At 44.1% G+C, this 22912-nt stretch overlaps 1 pseudogene; it reads left to right on the top strand.

The window, feature by feature from the left end:
* Nucleotides 1–6956: 6956 nt before the first annotated feature.
* LOC122896710 overlaps nt 6957–22912 on the top strand; it is a 118520-nt pseudogene continuing 102564 nt past the window's right edge.

Below are 22912 nucleotides of genomic sequence, written 5' to 3'. Positions count from 1 at the left end.
CTCTCTCAAATAAACAAATAAAATCTTTTTTTAAAATGTGATTACCCTAAAGGATAAAGGAACAGGTAACAGGAACATGGGGGAAGAAACAGGAATGAGATCTCTCAACATAGAGATTCTTGTGTTCTGATTTGCAAATCATGTGGGTGTATTATCTACTCATAAAACAAAACTGAATTAAAAAAAAAACAACAGAAAAAAGAAATGAGAAAACACATTTTCCACCAACAAGGGCTCAAGATTACTTTCCAATGTCATTTGAAAGACAACTCAAGGGACACCTGGGTGGCTCAGTGGGTTAAAGCCTCTGCCTTCGGCTCAGGTCATGATCTTGGGGTCCTGGGATCGAGCCCCGCATTGGGCTCTCTGCTCCGCGGGGAGGCTGCTTTCCCCCCCTCCTCTCTGCCTGCCTCTCTGCCTACTTGTGATCTCTGTCAAATAAATAAATAAAATCTTTAAGACAGAAAAAGACAACTCAAAGGGATGACAAAAAATTGGTGTAATGGGGCGCCTGGGTGGCTCAGTCAGTTAAGTGACTGCCTGCAGCTCAGGTCATGATCCTGGAGTCCTGGGATCGAGTCCGCATCAGGCTCCCTGTTCAGCAGGGAGTCTGCATCTCCCTCTGACCCTCCGCTTCTTGTGCTCACTCTCTCTCTCATTCTCTTTCTCTCTCAAATAAATAAATCTTCAAAAAAAATGGTGTGAGGAACAAATAAATGTCACTGTGTTGATTTGAGTTTTGTGTTGGGTTGGATAACTTTGAATCCCCAGAGCAGGGGACAAATGATACATAACATAGACGTGAGGCTAGAAGACTCACTGGAAAAAGTCTTCTGTTCTGTATATCCATATTTGGTGCCAATTTGTTGAGGAAACCCTATCTAATTTGATGTTATTGAAAAATGCCCAGTAACTTTATAAAGTTTTTCCTCTAGGGAGTTATTCTTGGAGTGTTAACATAAATGGCTCACTGAGAACTCAGCATCTATGATGATAAGAAATAAATAGAAATAAATGCACACATGCAAAAAGGATAAACAAATGAATGAATAAATAGAAGACCCCTTGTCTGCCATGCATGGTAATTGTTGGTCTGCAGCATGGCTCTAGGCTGCTGGCATTATTTCAGTTCATTTTCCAAGTCAATCTGGATCCACTTCATTGAAAATATGTATAATTTGCTTAAAAATCAGAAAAATGTTGCTACCCCTATGACCCAGCAATTACACTACTTGGTATTTATCTAAAGGATACAAACACAGTGATCCGAAGGGACACCTGCACCCCAATGTTTCTAGCAGCAATGTCCACAACAGACAAAATATGGAAAGAGCCCAGATGCTCAACAGATTAATGGAAAAAGAAAATGTGGCACATATATACAATGGAATATTACTCAGCCATCAAAAAGAATGAAATCTTACCATTTGCAATGGCATGGTTGGAACTGAAGTGTATTATGATGAGCAAAATAAGTCAGTCAGTGAAAGACAAATACCATACAATTTCACTCATATGTGGAACTTAAGAAACAAAACAGATGAACATAGGGAAGGGAAGGAAAAATAAAATAAGATAAAAACAGAGAGGGAGAATGTTCACAACAACAACATCCACAATAGCCAAACTGTGGAAGGAGCCAAGATGCCCTTCAACAGACAAATGGATAAAGAAGATGTGGTCCATATACACAATGGACTATTACTCAGCCATCAGAAAAGATGAATCCCCACCATTTGCATCAACATGGACGGAACTGGAGGAGATTATGCTGAATGAAATAAGGAGAGAAAGTCAATTATCATATGGTTTCACTCACAATGTGGATCATAAGGAATAGCATGGAGGACCATAGGGGAAGGGAGGGAAAACTGAAGGGGAAGAAATCAGAGAGGGAGGCAAACCTTAAGAGACTCGTAACTCCAGGAAACAGACAGAGGGTTGCTGGAGCGGAGGGGGTAACTGGGTGATGGGCATTAAGGAGGGCACTTGTGATGAGCACTGGGTGTTCTATGCAAGGGACGAATCACGAAATTCTACTCTTGAAACTAATAATACTGTATGTTAACTAACTACAATTTAAAATCTTGAAAGAAAAAAAATGAGTGTTGCTACATCTTTTCTCCCTTTCTCTAGCACCCCCCACCAAGAATAGGAAGGAAATAAAAGGTTTTCAGTGTCCACTTGAATCCTGATGCTTGACATTCTTGAATTAAATAATAAAAAAGAGAGGTATTTACTTTGCAAATAGGGATCTTGCCATCCTGTCTACGCTCCCCACTTTATTAACTCCCAAGCTTCAAGAGTAGAAAGCATAGTGAGTTTAAAAACAAGAGAGGAAGCTTAGCCAAAAAAAAAAAAAAAAAATTAAAAGTCTGTGATGGTACAGTTCTGCTTCCTCTGCTTTTAAATGGTTAGTACTGCTTTCATATATTGGTTCCATTAGCACTAATGTCATTACTAGAAAATCCATTACTAGCCCTTAATCCACTGAAAGGAGAGTTTCTTCTTAAAATTAAGGAAGAAGCTATCCTCTTTAAGCTACACAGATTGCATCTCTCCTAAGTGAACAATAAAGCATATTACTAATTACATTAATGCATCCAGCCATTTCTCTTCTGGTGGTTTTTGGTAAAGTTTGTTACCGGTTTTATTAATTTAAATTATAAGGGGGCTTTTTTTGTTGCTGATGGTTTCGGATTGTGTTGTTTTACAAAGAATGAGGCCATCGGGCTTCTTGACTTGTGGGCAGAGCTATCTACTCAGGTTGGGGGCTTCCTATATGTTTCCACTAGGAGCATTCATGGCATAGACTGGATTTTCCCCTCTCAAAATGACAAGCCCCACTGCTGACAGGTAATTTTTGTGGGCGTGACTGAGACAAAAGTAACCAGAACACTTGGCCTGAGTTGTATTGATTTTGAGGTCGGTGGGATTAAAATATACAGAACTCTGTTGCCAAATGCAGATTGATTTTTCTATTATATTTCCTTTGACTTATTTCAGTGGTAAGTGATCTCAGGTGGGCTCAGATGGTGAAAAAATCCCAGGCATCTGTCACAAGAGAACTTTATTCCAGTCTTAATTCTATAGCTGCTCTCTCAAGTTGGTGTAATTCACCTAATAGCCTTATTTGGAATCCTCCCACTTCCCTCTTCCCTGAATTCTTCATCAGTAAATTCCCCTATAAAGTGCTTTTAGCTACTTAAAAGATAATGCCTCTTATAAGCTGAATTAGACCCACCCAAAATTTAAATGCTGAAATCCGAACCCCCAGTAGCTTGGAATGTGACTCTGTATTTGAAGATGGGGCATTTAAAGAAGTGATTAAGTTAAAATGAGGTCATTAGGGTGGGTTCTAATCTAATCTGACTTTTGTCCCTATGAGAAGTGGTTATGACACACAGTGACATCAGGGATGTGGGTGCACAGGGAAGAGAACCATATGAGGATATAACAGGAAGGTGGCCATCTGCAAGCCTCGGAAGAAACCCAGTCCTTGATCTCGTTCTTCTAGCCTCCAGAACTGTGAGACAATAAATGTCTGTTGTTTAAGCCACCCATGATCTAGCAGACTAACATGATTCCTTTGAGTCATTCTCTACACAAGGGCTCTCTATCTCTCTTCCAGTTCTGGCAGACTGTGTTAATGCTCTGAATCCTTCACTCCTCCATGTACCTGTGACCTTGGTCATCAGTGTGGCTTTGTGGCTCCACAAGAGGGGACGTACAGGTTCCTACCCACTGATATTGGTCTTGGCAGTACAATTTGCTTTGCCGGTAGAATATAGGCAAAAGCGATGGTGTGCCAATTCTGAGCCTAGGCCCTAAGGGATGTCACATCTCTCTGCCTCTTTTGTAAATCTGTCATCAAAAATGGAAAAACAGGGGCGCCTGGGTGGCTCAGTGGGTTAAGCCTCTGCCTTCAGCTCGGGTCATGATCTCAGGGTCCTGGGATCGAGCCCCACATCGGGCTCTCTGCTCAGCAGGGATCCTGCTTCCTCCTCTTGCTCTGCCTGCCTCTCTGCTTACTTGTGATCTCTGTCTGTCAAAGAAATAAATGAAATCTTTAAAAAAATGGAAAAACATGCCTTAGGTAGCCTCCTAGTCCGGAGAGGATGAGACGCACGTGCACCAGCACTAGAGCCAAACTAGTCAGACCCAAGTTCGTGTAGACCTGCGCTCCAAAGAAGTGTCCGACTGAGCCTAAACTAGTCCAGCCAATCCTCACTCAATTTACACATCTGTAAGGAGGATCGGCCCCTGCTGTAAGCAACTGAGAGCTGGAGAAGAACATACACGAGGATATGATTGCGGTATTAGGTAATTAACACAAACTCCAAGGTGTAAACATAATAGGATCTGCTTTGAGAAGTTCTGTGTATACAAAACCCAGATGTAAAAATTATACGTACAGGGGCACATGGCTGGCTCAGCCATTAGCGCATGCAACTGTTGATCTTGGGGTTATGAGTTCAAGCGCCATGTTGGGTGGAGAGCCTACTTAAAATTTTTAAAAATTAATTTAAAAAATATTACACATGCCCATACACAATAAGGAAGATTGTTCATTTGCTATAAAGGCCGCTTCAACTAGCAAACACTTGTCCATATGCAGTATGACTTGATTTTTACATTGTATAGGGGGTTTTTGGAGGCTGGATTTTTGTGGAGATAGCCGCAGATGTAGTAACGGGATTAGTTTTGTTTTGCTTTATTTTGTTCTGTTTTGTTGAGCCCCAGATGGGTTATGGGCCACACTAGAACCAAGAGATGTAACAAAAACAAGTGGAGGGAGGAACTAGGTGAGCAACTGATGCTGTAATCTGACTTTAAAAAAACAAGTATAACTAAGAACATGGTTGAAATGTGGGGCTCTGCGGAGTCTAGAAGGCCAGCTGAGCACATGGTGGTTTCCATTCCAGCAGCGCCTCACAGGCACATTCTCGCCTCGGCAAAGGCCTCGGGGTCCTGGGCCAAGGTCTGGGGTCAGGAGAGTTTAGTTCTACCTCTCACTCTCTCATTGCTTTCTCTGAGTGGTTTTCAACCCGCTCTCTAGCTGTCTTCCGCATGACATCCCATCTTTTAAACTTGACTGTCATCATCAAGGCGGGGCCCATGGCTTACGTCTCCCAGAGAACCTACCTCAGTTCTCTTTAGGTAGGAGGCCCTCAGGAAGTGACAGCTAGTCAGGATTATCTGCCCTCACGTTCGTGCTTGGGGCTCTTAGTCTGAAGGAGCTTCAGTACCCCTTACCTACTGCGAGTCTTACAACCTCCTTTTCCATGTGGAGGAACAGGTGGATGGACTGGGCTCGGAGCCGTGTGTCATGGGAGGCTACCAGCGTTTGTCCAAATGAGTGGAGAGCCCAGTACATGCGACACGAGAAGCCAGACTGCATGAAATGAAGTAAGTGCATGTTTATCCGCAAAAAAAAAAAAAAGACCGGAAACAAAAAGTAAAGCCGGGAGAGAAATCTGAAGTCATGGGGCATGAAATAATAGGCAGCAGATTTTGATTAAGTGGAAAATAGACTCCAATTTGGTTTTGGAGAGCTAAATTATTTTGCTGGATCGGAAAATAATGGCAGCAATAACACGAGTGTGTCTGAAATACTGGCCCATAAAGGACCAAGAATAGGCCGGCTCAGAGATGACCCCACGCACCCCAGCCTTCTGACGGGGAAAATGATGTTCAGTAGAGAAACACACATGCACACGCGTGTGCACGTACACACACACACACACACACACACACCCTTTACATAAGCCAAGTCCTCCTCTCTTTCCTCTTCTCTTTCCAGGTGCCAGACTTGCCTTTCCTTTTTTAAAAATTTATTCACAGATGAACCAGATTGATCTCTCGGTAAGAAAGGGAAGCTCGTCAAAGTTGCCCTGGGGTGTCTGAGCGCTGCCAATCAGACTATTATCCAAAGCACTGGCAACAGGTACCTGCTGAGACGCTCCCGAGAGGGGTGGAGACGTGAAAGGAGACGAGGAGCCGCGGCTCCTCAACATCCTGATGGCTGGAAACCAGCATCCCCCATGCCGGGCACTGTGGCGACAGCAAGGGTCCCTCTCCGCCATCCCTCGGAAGAAGAGCCACGGGGGGCTTTCTCAGCGGCAACCCCACGGGCTGTTGGGAGCGATGACCCCCCTCACAGACTCACCTATGGGACCCGGCCAGCGCGCCGGTCACCGACAGACGGACGCGGGGCCGCAACTTCACGGGGGGCCACGCCCCCAGGGGACTGCGTGCTCCTGCCACCCCCTCCCGTGCCGGGGTTTGTCCGGCCCCCAGGTTTGTCCCGATGCCCGCATGGCCAGTCTCTCCAACGTGACTGACAAGCTTTCTCTTGCTGCACTAAGCTCCGGAGGTGAAAGGACTCGACAAGGTCATACATTTTGGGAGAGCGCATCAGTGTGTAGCACGGAGTGGACTTGAATCGTGCTGTCTGTCCCCAGCTGAGACAATTCCTCCGATCATTGCCCTGTAGGAACAATGCCACAGAAGGAGGAAACAGAATGAGGGTAAGGTGTCCCTCGCTAGGACGGCTAGCCGTTTTCGTCGCTGTCCTTTGCCTTGGTGGCTCCTGGGCCGGGTCAGCATCGGAGCTCTCGGGACACGGCTCACCGTCAGCCCCTGCCCACCCCGGCCCCTCGCAGGGGGACTCTCCGAGGCTCGTGGGCCCCGCGAGGACGCCTGCCCGATTTCCGACCCACACCAGCAGTGGCCGGCTCTGACACGACGCTGGCTTCTCCCGTCTGAGCCCCTCGTGTGCCCGAGCCATCGCTCGGCCCCCGAGACCGGCATTCCCCGGTCGTCCTCTCCGTGACCCCCTCCCACATCTGGCCCCAGCCCTAGGATGAGACTTGTAGGTCTCTTTCTCTGCGTGCCTCTCAGGCCTTCCACGGAATGTGGATCTCCGCCTCCTGATCCCACTCCCTCAGCCTGGGATGGCCAGATGGCTGGCCGCACGGGACACTGCTGGTTTCTGCGTCGCTGACATCCTGCCTTCCGCGGAATGCCCCAAACCTTCACAAGAGTATTTGCATGAAGTGTGGACTACCACCAGCCTGGACCATCTCCTGCACTCCTATTGGCTGGGTCTTCATTACAGATTTACAGTGATTGTTTCTGTCTTTTTGAAGCACATTTTACTCACAGATAAGGTGACCTTTTGAAAACTACAGCATTGTTTTAGAAAAAAATCATAATTAATATGAAAATACTTTAGAATACATATAACTTATTCTTTCAAGATGAATTTTCACTTAAATCAATGAAAGAGGAGTCAAAACCCTAGGACCACAATACTCACATTATCTTGTGCCATGACACAGGCAGAATATAACAAGAGTCATTTTTCTGTAAGTGGACTTAAATGGAACGTGATGAGCCTTTGATTTTCTAAGAAGTTCTCCTCATTTTTCAGCAAGCTCTGAAAAACACTCTATTTAAAAACAACTACATTTATGTGGTATTTGACACATTTGGTTTTTCTGTCTTTTCTTACTACTACGCAGTAGGGAAATAAGCTGAAGCACATTCACCTTGAGTTTTACAGCACACTAGCTAACTTTGTACCTAGAACAAGTCGTAGCCAGCTCCTGTCTCATGAGCATCATTACTACGTACCTAGGTGTGGTGGGCACAGACAGGCACTGGCCCAGATTTCCGTTCAAGAGGCCCTGCTTGCTACGAGTGTGTTAGACTCACAGCCTCAAATTGTGCACCTCCAAATTCACCATAGCATTTAAGCCAAGGCCACGCATCCTCTGGGCTACACCGAGCCAAGACTGAGCAGGGCAAGGATACTAGAAAAGCACCATTTCTGCCCAGTGCAGTATTCCCAGATGGAGCAGTATGTGCCCAAAACTTCCCATCAAACTGGCCAAGATTTCCTTAGGACCATGCTACGGTCTGAAGGTCTTCCTACTCAATCTTCTAGCCTCCTCTCTCTCCTTACAAAGGTGTTAAATCTGCATTTTGGCCTGAAAGCTCTTTCCATGTGTCTTTCCCCTCTATCTCTCAAATAAATTTCTTCAGATAAATCTCTTACACATCTAATCCCATCTCAGCATATGCTTCTCAGAAGACCCGAACTGACATACTAGGATTATTCTGACCGGCATCTAAATTTGAAGAATTTGCAGTTCAGGAAAATATAAAATGTTCGTGGGTGAAGCCATTGGAAATAAACTGAGGTTGGATATGTGGGGTTTGTTTCTCTTAAAAAAAAACTGATCTCTGTTTATAGATAAAACCTTTATTAGGTTTTTTAAAAAAATATACATACAGAAAAGTGCTCAAATCAAAATTGGATATTCACCAACTGAACACACCCATGTAATTAGCACCCTGATCAAGAAACAGAACATGACCAGCAGCCCTGAAATCTCTCTGTGTCTCTTCCCAATCGCTACATCCCAAAGATAATGCTGATACCTGACTTTTAACACATAGATTAATTTTATCTCATCTGGGCTTTTAAATTAATGAAATCATACCATATGCATCTTTGTGTCTAGCTTTTTCACTTAACATTTTACTTAATGAGATTTCTGCATGTTCAATGAGTGAGATTTATCCATGTTTTCCATGCAGCAATAGCTCATTCATTCTCATGGCTAGAATTCAAAATTGTTCTTAAATCTAAGTCTTGTCAAATGCATCTTCAAGAACTAGACTGGATATGCCCAGCTGGAGTGTTTTATCATGTTCAATTTTCACTTGACTTTCCATGATTCACTGAAGACAGTTTCTGCCTCTTCTCTTGGAACACTATTTCACAAGTCCTGACATGCAGAAAATGTTCCTGAGAGTCTGAATTTTCCTTCTCAAGAATCCTTTTTATGTTATCTAATTACTCTCCTTGGGACCACTGTACTCTTCCTATGATGGAGGACCATTATTTTTCCCTCTTAGTCATCTTTTGGCTATAGTGCCTTTCTTCTTGCTTTTGTAGAACAACTTCTAAATGTCTTGCTAATCTTCCACCATCATTTTGAAGTTCAGGGTCCAAACCCATCAGCAAAATTCCAAAGGCCATATCCAGCCAATGGACACACTGCACTATATAAAAATCTTCATCTTAGGGAAGAATTTGTTCTTTCCTGAGGTCCCTTCCCTTGTGCCCCTAGGTTAGAACCAACATTATCTTGTCTGAAAACACAAGGCTGCCTTTGAGAACAGGATGTTAAGAGGGGAGAAAATCAACTAATCCATTATGACCATCTTGGTACATGAAAGCACTTTAGGACTTGATCAGCCCCCCTACTTTTCCTATAACTCTTCATGTGGGTCTGAAAACAGGGCGCCTGGGTGGCTCAGTGGGTTAAGGCACTGCCTTCGGCTCGGGTCATGGTCTCAGGGTCCTGGGATCGAGTCCCGCATCAGGCTCTCTGCTCAGCGGGGAGCCTGCTTCCCTTCCTCTCTCTCTGCCTGCCTCTCTGTCTACTTGTGACCTCTGTCTGTCAAATAAATAAATAAAATTTTAAAAAAATAACACGATTGAAAACAACTGTATTTTAGATTACTTTTCTTCACATCTAAAGATGCAATGTCTCCCTGGCAGTTTTCTAGAAGTATTTTGTTCTGAGCTTCTCACCACTTGGAATTATGTCTTCAGTCACTATTTCCGATAATAAGTTTTGATTTGGGGTTAGGACATCAGTCCTTTGATGATTCTTGACCTTTTCCTTTGTAATAGATTAACATCTAACAATGACGACCATAACCGAGGGTCTACTCTGCGCAGATCAGTTTATAAACCTTATCTGTAATCTACAAACCTGTAATATAGGCATTATTATTGGTATTGATTGACAGGGAAACCAAAGCCCTGAGAGGTTAAAGGCCCCGCCTAACGTCATATAGTTAACAAATGACAGAGCTGGGGTTCATGCGTAAGTCTTTGGCTCCAAGATTCATCCTTGTTTTGGTTCCCATCACACTCTTCCCTCAGGCTCACCCATCTACCAGTTCTCCATCTGTTTCCCACATTGCTAACACTCGAGTGTGCGAGCATGCACAGGCACACACATACACACTGTGCTACATTCTTTTTTGAAGTCGTTACTTCCCTCCTCCACGCTCCACATCCTGGGGCCAAAATGATCTAAGAGAATACTCAGCGTCCCAAAGCAAAATGGCCTAGTATGTAAGAACCTAGACTGATAAGTGAGACCATTTGTATGTGAATCCTGGTTCCTTCCCTTACAAGCTGTGAGATCTCAGGCAAGTGACCTAATTTCCCTGAACTTCCGTTTCCTCAAAATGTTTCCTTCTTAAAATGAGCATAAAAGTACCTTTCTCGTAGGGCTATTGTGAGGGCGAAATCAGATGGTACAGGTAAAGCTCTCAGCACTGTGCATATAATAAGTGCTTGATACACTTTAAGTTATTATCACTTATGCGTGGTATCCCATAAAGTCAAGGGATAGTGATTGGTTAGTAATGGTTAAAAGCAGTGGTTCCCAAACCCGGATCTTAATTTAAGCTACCTGCTGGCTCTGAGGGGAGACATCTTCCTTGGCTCTTCCCCTAAAAGTTCTGCTTTAATAAGATTAGGATGGAACCCCAGAATCTGCATTTTTTAAAGCTTCTCTGGGTGACTCCGATATTTAGTCAGACTTGAAAATCTCTGACCTAGAGCATAACTCTTCAAAGGCGATGGTTTCAGAAGTTATAACTGGGTCATCTCAGGGGGATGCCTGGCATCCCTCAATCTTTCTTCTAAGGTTCTGTCCTCTCTCACGCCGAACAACACCCCACTCACCCAGAAACAAAGGACACACACACACTCTACTCACATGCCACAACCTGGATTGAGCCATGGCCAGGATTGGCCTCCAGAAAGGGAAGAGGGCTCTCTTGTTGATGCACATTACAAAGTGGTGCCAAGGGAGCCCCATGTGGTTATTTTGGGGGTGGAGGCAGCTGGCCAGAAGGCTGATCGTGACCTCCAGGTATCATGTAATCTTTAAACCACCTTTATGACCAAAGACATGCCTACTTCTTCACCTGCAAGACAGGTCTCAAAGCTGACACCCCTTCTGTAGTCAACAGGGTAAAAACTGGAGACAGTGTGGCAATCATGGGATTCCAGGGAACTGTCAGTTTTCATGAGGCTCAATCAAATGTTTTGTTTTTCCCCCACAGGAATGACCTGTTCTCCTGGGCTCCTGAGGAACACCTCCAATTTCCAGTGTGTACACTGCCACGTTCCATTTTCACACAAGCGGGCTCAGAGCCCGGGAACTGCAGTTTTAGATCCTGGGGGAGGTCTGGAAGTCCTGAGGTGGTATATAATGAGAGAAGGGCACTGAGGCCCCCATATTTCCTCAGGACTGAGCTTGAGTGCTCAATCATTTGTGCCCAAAGACAGTACTTGGCAACACAGGAGTTAACTTTCATTCCAAAATGGTGTCGTTCATTTGTTTCAATCAATCTGAGGAGCAGCCAAAGCTGGTAAAAAAAAAAAAAAAGCTGTTCAATCCCAGCTGATCACAGCCCCAGGTGCTTTGATACAGACTGCTGCTGGGATTTGTTTTCCTGCGAAGAGGCTGTAGTAACTGCTTTTATCATCTACTGTAAGTACAAGAACAGCAGGAAATCAGGCAGTGCGGGAGAAATTAAGCTCTGTGACAAATGATTTGGTTTCTTTCCATCAACAATCATGATTTGACCTGAACTGCCTCAATTAAGGGCTTGGGGGGTGCCCTTGGTTCATTCGTTATACATGCATGAGAGAGAGAGAGATGAAGTGAGACAGAGAAATAGAGACGAGAGAGAGGGAGATGAAACAGAAAAGATGACAGGATGTTAATTTGGTATGGCATATGTAAGTATGTTTTAGACTAAGTGGATGGGGACTGCGTGATTTCACTCTTCCCACCCCCCATCCCTCATCTAATAATCCAAGAAAGATCACAAACACTGTATTTATGAGAGCTCATTATGCCAGTGTGTCCATTTGATGAATGGTGTCACTGATTAAGAAAGACTTGAAACAATTGGATTCTGACTCCAAAGAAGTACACAGCTTTTAAGGGGGAAAAAAAATCAAATAATTGGCAGCCCTCATGCCTTAAAATCTCTCTTCCATGTTTCAGCCTTTAAAAAATATATATATTTTTTACATCATTGGCATTTCCCTGTTCACAGACGCATTTCTCACAAGTAATAAAGCTTGTGAAACCAAATTGGAGAGGTTCTTCCCGGTTTTATCCTTTTAGTCTTGAAACATGAAATATCATTTTCCTAGGCTACCCACGGGACTGAGCTGAGCTGCACAAGTTACAACTTGTGGAAATTAAACACAGAATGTGAAGGAAGATAATTATGCACCCCCATCTGGTTCACCGAGGCACGGAGGTACTTGGTAGGGTAGTATTATGCTGCTAGGTGGTTGCTGGGGCTTTTTCCAGGAAACTTATCTTTTAACTTTTTAATTTGAAACCAGTTTAGACTGACAGAAAAGTTGCAAATATTGTGCAGAGAATTCACGTATACCCTTCACTCAGTTTTCCCTGATGTTAGCATCTTCTATAACACAGTACAGCCACCAAGACCAGAAAATTAGCAACAGCACAGTACTATTTTAAAAAAAATATTTATTTACTTTAGATAAAGAGCATGCAAGTGTTGGGGGAGGGGCAGAGGGAGGAATCTCAAGCTGACTCCCCATAGAGCACGGAGCCTGACTCAGCTCTATTCCACAACCCCGAGGCCCTGACGAGAGCCAAAACCAAGAGTCGGATGGATACTCATCAACTGAGCAATCTAAGCACCTCGTTCAGCACAGTACTCTTTTTTTTTTTTAAAGATTTTATTTATTTATTTGACAGAGAGAAATCACAAGTAGACAGAGAGGCAGAGAGAGAGAGTGAGGGAAGCAGGCTCCCCGCTGAGCAGAGAGCCCGATGCGGGACTCGATCCCAGGACTCTGAGATCATGACCTGAGCCGAAGACAGCGGCTTAACCCACTGAGCCACCCAGGCGCCCCATCAGCACAGTACTCTTAACGAAACTATGGACCTTATTCAGAATTCACCAGTCTTCTGTCCTTTTCCTGTTCTAGAATCTACTCTTCCTTGGGCATTTTCAATCTGTGACATTCCTCAGTCTTTCCTGGTCTTTTCTGACCTTGACACTTGAAGAGTACTAGTTAGTTATCTTGTAGAAGGTCCCTCAATTTGGGTTTGTCTGGTATATTCTCATAATTAGACTGAACTTATGCACTTTAGGCAAGAATGCTACAGAAGCAATAATGTTCCCTTCTCAGGGCATATGACAGGGTGAATGATGTTGATGTGCCTGATTACTGGTGATGTTAACCTTGATCGACTGCTTAAGGTGTTTCTGTTATGATGCTCCCCAGTAAGTTTCCCCTCTATAATTAATAAATACCTTCAGAAAGAGAGCCTGTTTTTCCTCAAATGTTCACCCACTAATTTTAGCACCCTTTGGTGGATCTTGCCTTTCATGCAGTTTCTAAAGAACCACAGCAGGAGTTGTCAAAGATGCTGTAGAAAGAAGACTCTGGAAGGATGAAACATGTTGCAGGAATATCACTTCACACAGTTGTCTGCAGGAGGCAAATATCTCTCCAGACAGACCCCAGGGCCCAACACGAATGTGTGTTGTTCTATCTCCTAGCCTGGGATTGTTTAAAGAAGATATTTCTAAGCTTTTAGAGAATGTGGAGGGGCTTAGCTTTTACTAGAGAATCTTCCTGTCCTTTTCTCCCCCAGAAAGAACTTAAAAATCCCATTAAGCTTCCCCATATGGTTTTGACCTCAGCCATACCCCAAATGACTTCTCAACCGGCTTATGTCCTTCAGTTTGCAGGTGACAATCCCCTCACCTCCATTACCACCGCTATTTTCATATGGGAAAACTTGAATATTCGTTTACCCTTCTAGGACTGTGAACAATTCCAAGCTGCATTTCTTCATATTTAAACAAACTGCCACTCTCAGTTATGAGCTAGCACCCATCTTATGAGGAATTCATAACTGGCTGGTTTGAATGGCTCTTAGCTTTTTCTGGCCTACCTAAGCTACCTGAAACCCAGAGATGTTTCCGAAAACTGTCGCTTAATTGGGAAATAAATTCCTTCATTAAAATAACCCTACAGAATTAAGTTGGTGCCAGAACAAAAAGGAAATTCTGATAAGCCCCTAACATTGAATGAGAAACTCCCCCCAAAAATTTCCCTCCAAGTGGAAAGAACACAATTTTGAGATGTTCCAAAGGGCAGAAATAAAGAAGAATTTGAAATACAGAATAATTAGACCCAAGTCTTGGCCTTTCTTTTTCTGATCTTCTGTTAAATGAGTGTCTTCCCCCGGACTGCGGCAACATCTTTACAAGTGTGTAACCCCACTTATAAGCTGCCCCCTCAATAACTCCTTCCCAGATGACCCAAGTCACAATTTGTCTCTTACAACCCCAGAGGCAAGGGTAGTTCCGTGAAAGGAGACTGTTCTAGAATAGCTGAGATGTTCAGGTGTTCTACATTATGCACTCACTCTCAGACTTAGGACTACCCATGAGCATCAGTGAAATCTTCAGAGCAGAGTCTCACCCACAGGTACTTCCTACCACATGGACGGTTCTTGCCAAGCAAAGATAATGCTGTGGGCCATTAATTAGTATGCAATTTGAGTTGTCATTTTAGGAATAGTGATAGGAAAAGACCCTCACCCAGCCTCTCACTTCTGCTTGCTTGTAACCAGAAATACTCATTTGTTGATATGACCACCTGAACTGGTCTGAGCAGCTCTACCTAACGTCAACGAACATGGCTTCTTCTGGCCTGTTTGGAAATCAAGGCTTTGACTGCCTAACTCCAACCAATGAACTCCAATGAGCTCACTGGCCCAAGCCACCTGTCAAATTCCAACATCAGCATTTTATAAAGGACATTTTGTTGATCTGATCAGGAGATGCCTGAAAGGGAGATTATGAGTTACTATTTCCCTAGTGAGATGTTTTTTTTGGGGGGGAGGGGGAAACACACCTCAACCCCCAGAAGATATGAACTACCTTGGTCTATTTGTTTTGAATACCAGCCATTAAAGGCCATGTGCATCCTGGAAAGTGAAGAGTAAAGACTTTCTATGGCAAAAAGGGGAAGAGGTGGGGAGGGTAATATAACATTCATGGGACACCCTGATCTGCACTCATTAATTTCACTTATTGAACTGATTAATCTTCATGGCAGCTCTGCAAGTCAGACAGTACGGGTCCATTTTATAAATGAGAACTGAGACTCAAAGAGGTTGAGAAAGCTGAAATAGCTAAGTGAAATTCAAACCCACTTTGGTTTGACTCCAAAGCCTATCCCTTTCAGATGACCATATCCTGCTTTCCTGGGGCCCCTCTACAAGTTCCTCATGACTTCAACAATGGTGGACCAAAAGTAAGTTCAGAAAACACTATTTCTATACATGTTGACCCAGTTGGGGGCATCCTTATGGACCACGCTTCTGGTTCGAGGACCCACTGTTGGAAATTGCCTCTCGTCCCTATGGGCTCCTCTCTCCCTGCTTCAGGCGGAAGTCTAAATGCACCTCTTGGTTGTAACCACACAGTCTCTGAATAGTAAAATGACTTGTCCAGCAGCCCTTCTGGCCTTCTGTGTGTCTCTTGACAGCTTTAGATGGAGCCGAACACTCCATGAATTTTTCTGAGAGCCAGTACATAAAATCAACACCCACAGAATTTTCTTAAAATTGTTGATAACTCAGCAGACCCAAGCCACTTAAAACCCCACTGAAAAGCTGAGAATCTGTGTTTTTCCTTCTCTCCTTTTACTGCTAATTTTCCTCCTCTCAAGTAGATAAACAAAATCTTTTATTTTCTCATCAAAACACACATCATTAACTGCTAATCAACTCAAGACTGAGAAATCCCTGAGCAACCTCTCAGTTTTCAGAAATGCCAAGCAAGAAATAAAGTACCATTGATCTAGCCTTGGCTAATGGGACCAGGTCAGTCTCCAGGGGCTCCAGGTGCCAGGGACAGTGTCATAAAGTTAGGTCAACAAGTAGGCCCTCTGTCTGTGGGTCATGAAAGACAGACAGAACTCTCTGGATCTTGGGTGTTAATGTCTCCCACTTGCCAGGGTTACGAGGGTTGGGACTGCTAAGAAAACAGGGTACAGAGACCAGAGCTCCCCAGCCAAGGTCAGCTGGAGGCCAGTGAGTCTGGGAAAGGAGATACAGGTGGTCTGGGAAGAACAAATGAGGTCCCTGGAAGGAGTCAGAAGAGGCTGGCGGGCTGACAGCCTTCTGCAGGTATAGCCCAACTTCAGGTATAGTTCTGACCTAATCAGAAATGGCTCCCCCAGACAAAGAACTGCGCTTTTCCTAACATCAGAGAAGGCAGCAGGCTTGTGGGCAATTATGCGGCCCTCTCTGTGCTGGGGCAGGTGCAGTAGGTTTATGGAGGAAGGAGCTGGGGGACAAAGAGAATGTAGGAGGGAAACGGGACTATCCCAAAGCCATCCAACAGGTCTGGAATTAAGTGGAGGGCAAGACAGGAAGACCCGTCCAAATTGCCCAAAGAACATCAAAGGGTCTTGGCAATTCCACTTAGTTTAATTCAGCAAGTGTAAGTTGATCGTGCTCTGCAAAAGTGTAGAGGACGCTGGGGACGCAGCAGTCCTGGATTTATCACTCATGGTTTTGATTCGAATGAGCACCCTGACAATCCCTGACGTGTGGAAAAGTGCAATCTTGCTAAGGCCTGAAACTGAATCATGGCCGTCTGAGGCTGGTGTCGAGAGTGAGACATCTGACTGGTGACAAACTCTAGCTGTCCTTCTGACATGGCGGCATCTCTGCTGTCTCCTAGTGACTGCCAAGAGGCAGCGTGACATAGTGGCCAAGTGCACGAACACCGGGATTGGACTGCCTGAGTTTATAATCCCACTTGTGCTGCTTACGAGCTATGTAACTTCAGGCAATTGAACGTCCCAGTATCTTTGTGTTCTCATCCACGATGTGGAGCAACGACAGGCAGGAGCTACCTTGCGGGTTTAGGTTGCTACAGTTAAATGAGAATGGCCTCATTTAGTGACTTCAGAAGTGTAAATGCTACAAACTCACCAAAACCATCATTGAAAAGTGAAATGATTTAAATGTATTTTGTATTTCTTTAGTTTGGTGAATTCATTGTGTGTATATGGAGAGCATGTAGAACAGTGCTGGAAACAGAGTAAAATGTCTGCTGTCATCCGCACACACATAACGGCCTGGAAAGCTCTGCTCTGCTTTCTTCTCTGGAGAACGTGAAAGGCATGGGAACACCTCCTTGGCAAATGTCAAAAACGTGCTACATTTTGACCGAAGTTGGGATTCCAGTCTGTGAGAATAAATTGACACAAGAAATATTTCTACATCTCTATAAGGCGTCAAATTCTGGTTGAAGTTCATTCAGTAGTTCAAAGAAGAGGCAGAAGGATGCGGCCCTGAACAAAACTTGCTTGGGACCAGGAGCGCTCTAAGACCTCTTCCTAACCATTTAAAGCCTAGGGAGAAAGGCCTTGGAAAACATGTCATTTCGTGAAATCCTTTATACCAGCTCTCTAACATCTACATGTGGTACGATGTGAGCGGCATCAAAACACACCAAAAATTCTACCTGCCCCCACCCCCAGCCTGTCGCACACCTGAAATTCCACCATGACAGGCTTCCAGTCTGAGCTACGGACACCCCAGGGAGCATTAAGCGCTTTTAGTCATCAACACCGGAGCGTGACTTTGTTTAATCAGCTGTTGTCCCCTAACAGCCAGCTGAAGTGGCTTGGAGGAAAAAGAATAACAATTCTGATGGTAGCAGAGGAAAAGTAAATTTGCCATCCTAGGGCACTGCCCTGGAGAGGGCAAGGGTCCCAGTCTGAGCAGGCTCCAAGGAAGGCTCGGGAAGGACTGGGCCTCTGTAAGAGGGGAGGTGACACTTCAGGGAAGAAGGGAGGCCCTAGGAACGGAAGGGAAACAGGCTTGAACCAGTACAAGCTTTCTGCCTTTTTATCTCCCCCACGAATTGCAGCCAAAATGCTTCATGAATGATTAAATTATCGATTACAATATCCTTGTATAAAGGCTTTTTAAAAGAGTTACAACCAGACAGAAACTTTAAACTTTACTACTGAATGTTGCTGAATTCTAATTTGCTTGTTTGTTTGCTTCCCAAAGGATTACTAGTCCCTCGCCATAAAATTGCAAAGTAATTTATATTCTTCACAATTAGGTTCCCTTAAGAAGAATCACTCCATAATGTAATTAAAAAGGAAAACCTTAACTCCTCATCTTTTAAAATGCAATAGTAACAACACTTCCTGGATAGAATGTAACATTTCAAGCTTCTTTTTAATTTCGTCTTATGCGTAAGATGGTGCTTTAGCGGCAGACGTTAATTGCGCAAAAATGGGAATGCAAACCCACCAGCAACTTGTGGCCATATATCTCATCCTTGCTCAGATCAATGCCATGATTATAATTAAGAATGCATGCTTGTGTCTGAGATAAATCTTCATATTGGGACACGTAAAATAAGATTTAAGATAATTATTTTCTTTCTGGTCTACCCCTAAATCAAAGGAGAATGTGTGGAGAGAGATTTTGTGGCAACTAAGTATATAGTGACCTGCCCTTTAATAGAAGTCACTTATCTGGCTCATGTAAACTTGGAGAGAACTGCCAAGAATGTAAATCTTACAGAGCCAACATGTGCTTTTTTTAAGATTCCATGTTTAAGGAGGTGGCTAGAAGAGTGCTCAGATACCTGGCTTTAGGAATTGGGGGTGTTTGTGCCCACCTCAAATGTGAGTGTGTAGTTAGGTGGAGAGCACTGGAAAAGCAACCAAAGTGCTTAGTGGAGGTGGGGGCAGAGCTGCTGTTTGGATGGAAGGCTCTGGCAATGCCTATGTATATTGCCCCTAGGGCTGGGGTTAGGGTGGGGGTTGACAAAGGAAGCTAGAAGGTGGAAAGCCTGCCCCTTATCTGAGAAGTCCCCATGAGAGCAGGACTATGTCTTTTCCTCACTGCAGCTCCAGGGCCTAGCCCACGGTGGGCATCCCACAAATATTTGTTAATGGATCAAATGACATTCCCTTCATTCAAATCCCTAGGCTGTAAGATTTGGGAGATGGGGTAGATGTTCTCCTACCAAGGAAACCTTCTAGGATCTGAAAACATGTGTAGGAAACCAAGTGGGGATTACATGACTCTCCCATAAATAACCTCTGAGATGTTCAAGTCACCAAAACTAAAGTGGAAAATGGAGTGTTTTCTACCCTCAGAAACTGAGAGTAAGAGGGAAAAACCAGAGGGTCCCAATGGACTGTGGTGAGAGGTATAGGGTAGACAGTTTTTAAAGAAGGTATCACTTCTGGCTGGCTTAGTCAGTAGAGCATGTGACTCTTGATCTCGGAGTTGTAAGTTAGAGCTCCATGTTGGGTGTAGAGGTTGCCTAAAAATAACATCTTTTAAAAAAAATTAAAACAAGTAAATAAAGGAGAGTACCATCTTAGGGTCAGCTCTCCAACTCTTAAAGCAGAAAGGATACTGTTAAAGGATGGTTCTGTACAAGGCAATTGGGCGGGTTGCAAAAAGCCAAAGGCAACGCGTTTTGATGTAGGACTAAGATGGTAAAAGAGAAAACGGAACCGCCAGAGCTCCTTCGGAACCTGGAGCCTGGAAGATGCTGTCTGACCACCATATTGAACATCTGAATTCTTAGTAAAGGCTCTGCTTTGCCTCTTCCCCATTTGGATCATATTATGAAGGGTTGGATCTTTCTTTCCTGCTTTCCTTTTAGAAGGAATTAATAAGCAGAGGCCAATGTGCACGTGGGTAAAACCTCCCCAGGCTGGTCAGTGAACAAAGAATGGCCTCTTTGCCAGTCTGCTCTCTACCCAGGCCAGGACTAAGCTGAATGCTACTTGAAACATAGCAGGCACAGTTTTTAAAATCTTCTACCCATGCTTCAGACTTAATATTTTAGAACCAACCTTGTTCCTCTGCTTTAACCCTTTGTTCCATGGAAGTTTCTGGAAAAGCTCAGCAACAGAACCAAAAACTGCAAATGTTCACAAGATTTCCAAACACCAGCAACAATAAATCTAATATATTAAAAAAAAAAACCTCACCCAAACATGTTAAAGTTAAAAATGCCAGTGTTTTCCTTAGCTTGAGGCAAAAGGACTTTTTTATTACATGGGGAAAAGGAGCATGAAATCTCACAGGCCTTTGCCAAAGCTGAAACTCTCTGGGTACGCTTTGAGAAGGAGCAGGATGATGAGTGGGCCATGGAAGGCATGCTGTTTAATTGGAAGTGCATGGGCCTCTTTGGCTCCATCATCCCAATATTCACCAAGATCTCCCCTGCTTGGTCCTCTTTCATTCCCTGGTGGGGAGGCCTCTGGCGTCAGCAGAAGTTCTTCTGTGGGGACTGCACAGTGAAGAGGGCAGGCTCCCCACATACTGGCCAGAAAGGCTCTGACAAAGCAGGCCTTCTGCTTCTCACTTTCCAGTCTTCATGACAACTTCCTAGGCATGTTTAGATTACAGGAATTCCTTATTCAGGAAAAGGATATGTCCCAAGCGGAGAGGTCATTGGGTATGGGCCGTGAGGTCAAGATTGTCTAGTTTCAGCATTAGGATCTGCCACTTGTTAGTTGTGCATGTTGGGCCAGTTATCTAGGTCTGCTTAGCTTAGCTTCATCATCTGTAAGACAAAGAAGACCTACCCTGCGAAGTGGCTGGGAAATGAGGAGAGATATTTGTGAAGTACTGGCCAATCAAATACCACTTTCCTTTTGGCATCAGTGATGAAGTCAGTGATATTGTCCCATGGGAAGTGTTCCCTTACTCATGAATTGAAACTTTTGATGATAGCAAAGATGTCAAGATGAGATTCAGCTTCCAAATTTCAAATGGACTTAAACACTGTGAAATTTCAAGAGTTCAACCAAGAGCTCGCTTACTCCGGACTTTATCCATTTTATAAGAGCAAATTATCACATACTGCCTTTCCTTAACAAAGGAAGTATTTGCTCAGCAACCAAATGTTTCAACTTCTGTAGGAGAGGGGGAGAAATCTGGGAATCAGTACAGAAAGATTCCATGGGATGCTGATTTGGTACAGATAGACACGTATTCTGGAATGTTATGTCCCAGTCAGATATCAAACAATATAACCCAATGACTTTGCCTTTTATTTGTCAGGTAATTACAACTAGCAGAGTGAGAAATGTCCTGGGCATCCCCTCATGTATTATGCTGACAAGCACTTTGGGAGAAATTTAAGTTCATGGCCCAACACAGAATGTATTGAAGGAAGCCAGCCCTACGCAAGTAGGAAGACCATCCACCCCTGCCCTTTCCCGCAGATGCTGAACGTTGATATTACAATGTTGCTCTGCATTTTCCCCCAGGGAATTCTAACAATTAAAAACCCACATTAGTAAAACCTGTAGGCAAGTTAAGTATAATAAATAAGATAAATAACAAATTTGGAGGAAAGTGTACAGGAATGTTAATGTCCATTGGAAACATCCAAAGGGATGATTGTCGCTGGCTCCTTTAAAAAGGTAACCGTTCTGTCCTACAAGGAGTCTTGGCTTTCTCAGCAATGAGACTTCTAGAAGGGAATGGGTGATGCTGGGCTATGAAGCAGTCGTGCTCGCTTCGGCAGCACATATACTAAAATTGGGCTATGAAGCAGTTAACTGTTGGTACATGGAGGTGAAGAGCATAGGTCTTTTAGAGGCACAAGGTTGAATTTGTCTACACTGACTGATCTCCAATGAATTTCTTACCCTCTCTAAGCCTCAGTGTTATCATCTGGAAAATGAAGATGAGAAAGTATCTCCTTCCCTAGGTAGTTGTGAAGACCGTCTGTGGAAATGCATTCAGAAACCACAGATCGTGAGCACTCAGTGCAATGTTTGCTATTTTGAGACCTTTAGGGATCCAGGAAAGGCTTGGGAAACTCACAGTTCCGACACTTATGATTGGGCCCTGGATGACCTTAGGGATTAGTCAGTCAGGAGGTCATGTTCTAAAACATCACCTAGGAAGTCAGGAGCTGTCAGCAGCCTGGCTAAGGTAGGCATGGTCGACCGACTGAGAAGTCGGGGGGAGTCAGCACGGTCTGAGGGCTCCTTTACCCTGACTTATGTAGCCAAACAGTACAGGTGTTCGTTCCAGAACCCCAGCTACACATTCAGCAGGAAATGTTGCTTGATGAGGGAAGGAACTGAGGCACCTGAATGGAAAGCATTATAGCAGCTGCCTGTGGGAGCAAGATCCAATAATAATAGCACCACCTTATATCTGTATAATTGTCCACAAAATATCTTTGCAAATGTTTCCTCATTTAATCCAATTAAATCTTTTTATCTGCAAAATGGAACCAACAGGGACGCCTGGGTGGCTCAGTTGGTTGGACGACTGCCTTCGGCTCAGGGCGTGATCCTGGAGTCCCGGGATCGAGTCCCACATCGGGCTCCCAGCTCCATGGGGAGTCTGCTTCGCTCTCTGACCTTCTCCTCGCTCATGCTCTCTCTCACTGTCTCTCTCTCTCAAATAAATAAATAAAATCTTTAAAAAAAAAATGGAACCAACAATGCCTATCTTAGTAGGTTATAGAGACTCTGGGACCTTAACTGACTTGCCCAAGGGTAGACAGAAGGTAAGACCATGAGTCAAATGTACTGGCATGACTGGGTATTTGTTAAGGCAGCAGTAGCTACTCTAAGAGACACCAAGATCTCAGGGATTTAATACACAGGCATGTATTTCTTGGTTCCAGAATAATCCAATGTGGGTATCCCTGCATCCTATGGAAGGGGTATGAGGATTCAAGGATCAGGTGCCTGGCACCTTGGGGCTCT

Source organism: Neovison vison, chromosome X, assembly GCF_020171115.1.
Source record: "Neovison vison isolate M4711 chromosome X, ASM_NN_V1, whole genome shotgun sequence".
In the NCBI taxonomy this organism is placed as follows: Eukaryota; Metazoa; Chordata; class Mammalia; order Carnivora; family Mustelidae; genus Neogale; species Neogale vison.
This window is presented reverse-complemented; position numbering and strand designations above follow the sequence as displayed.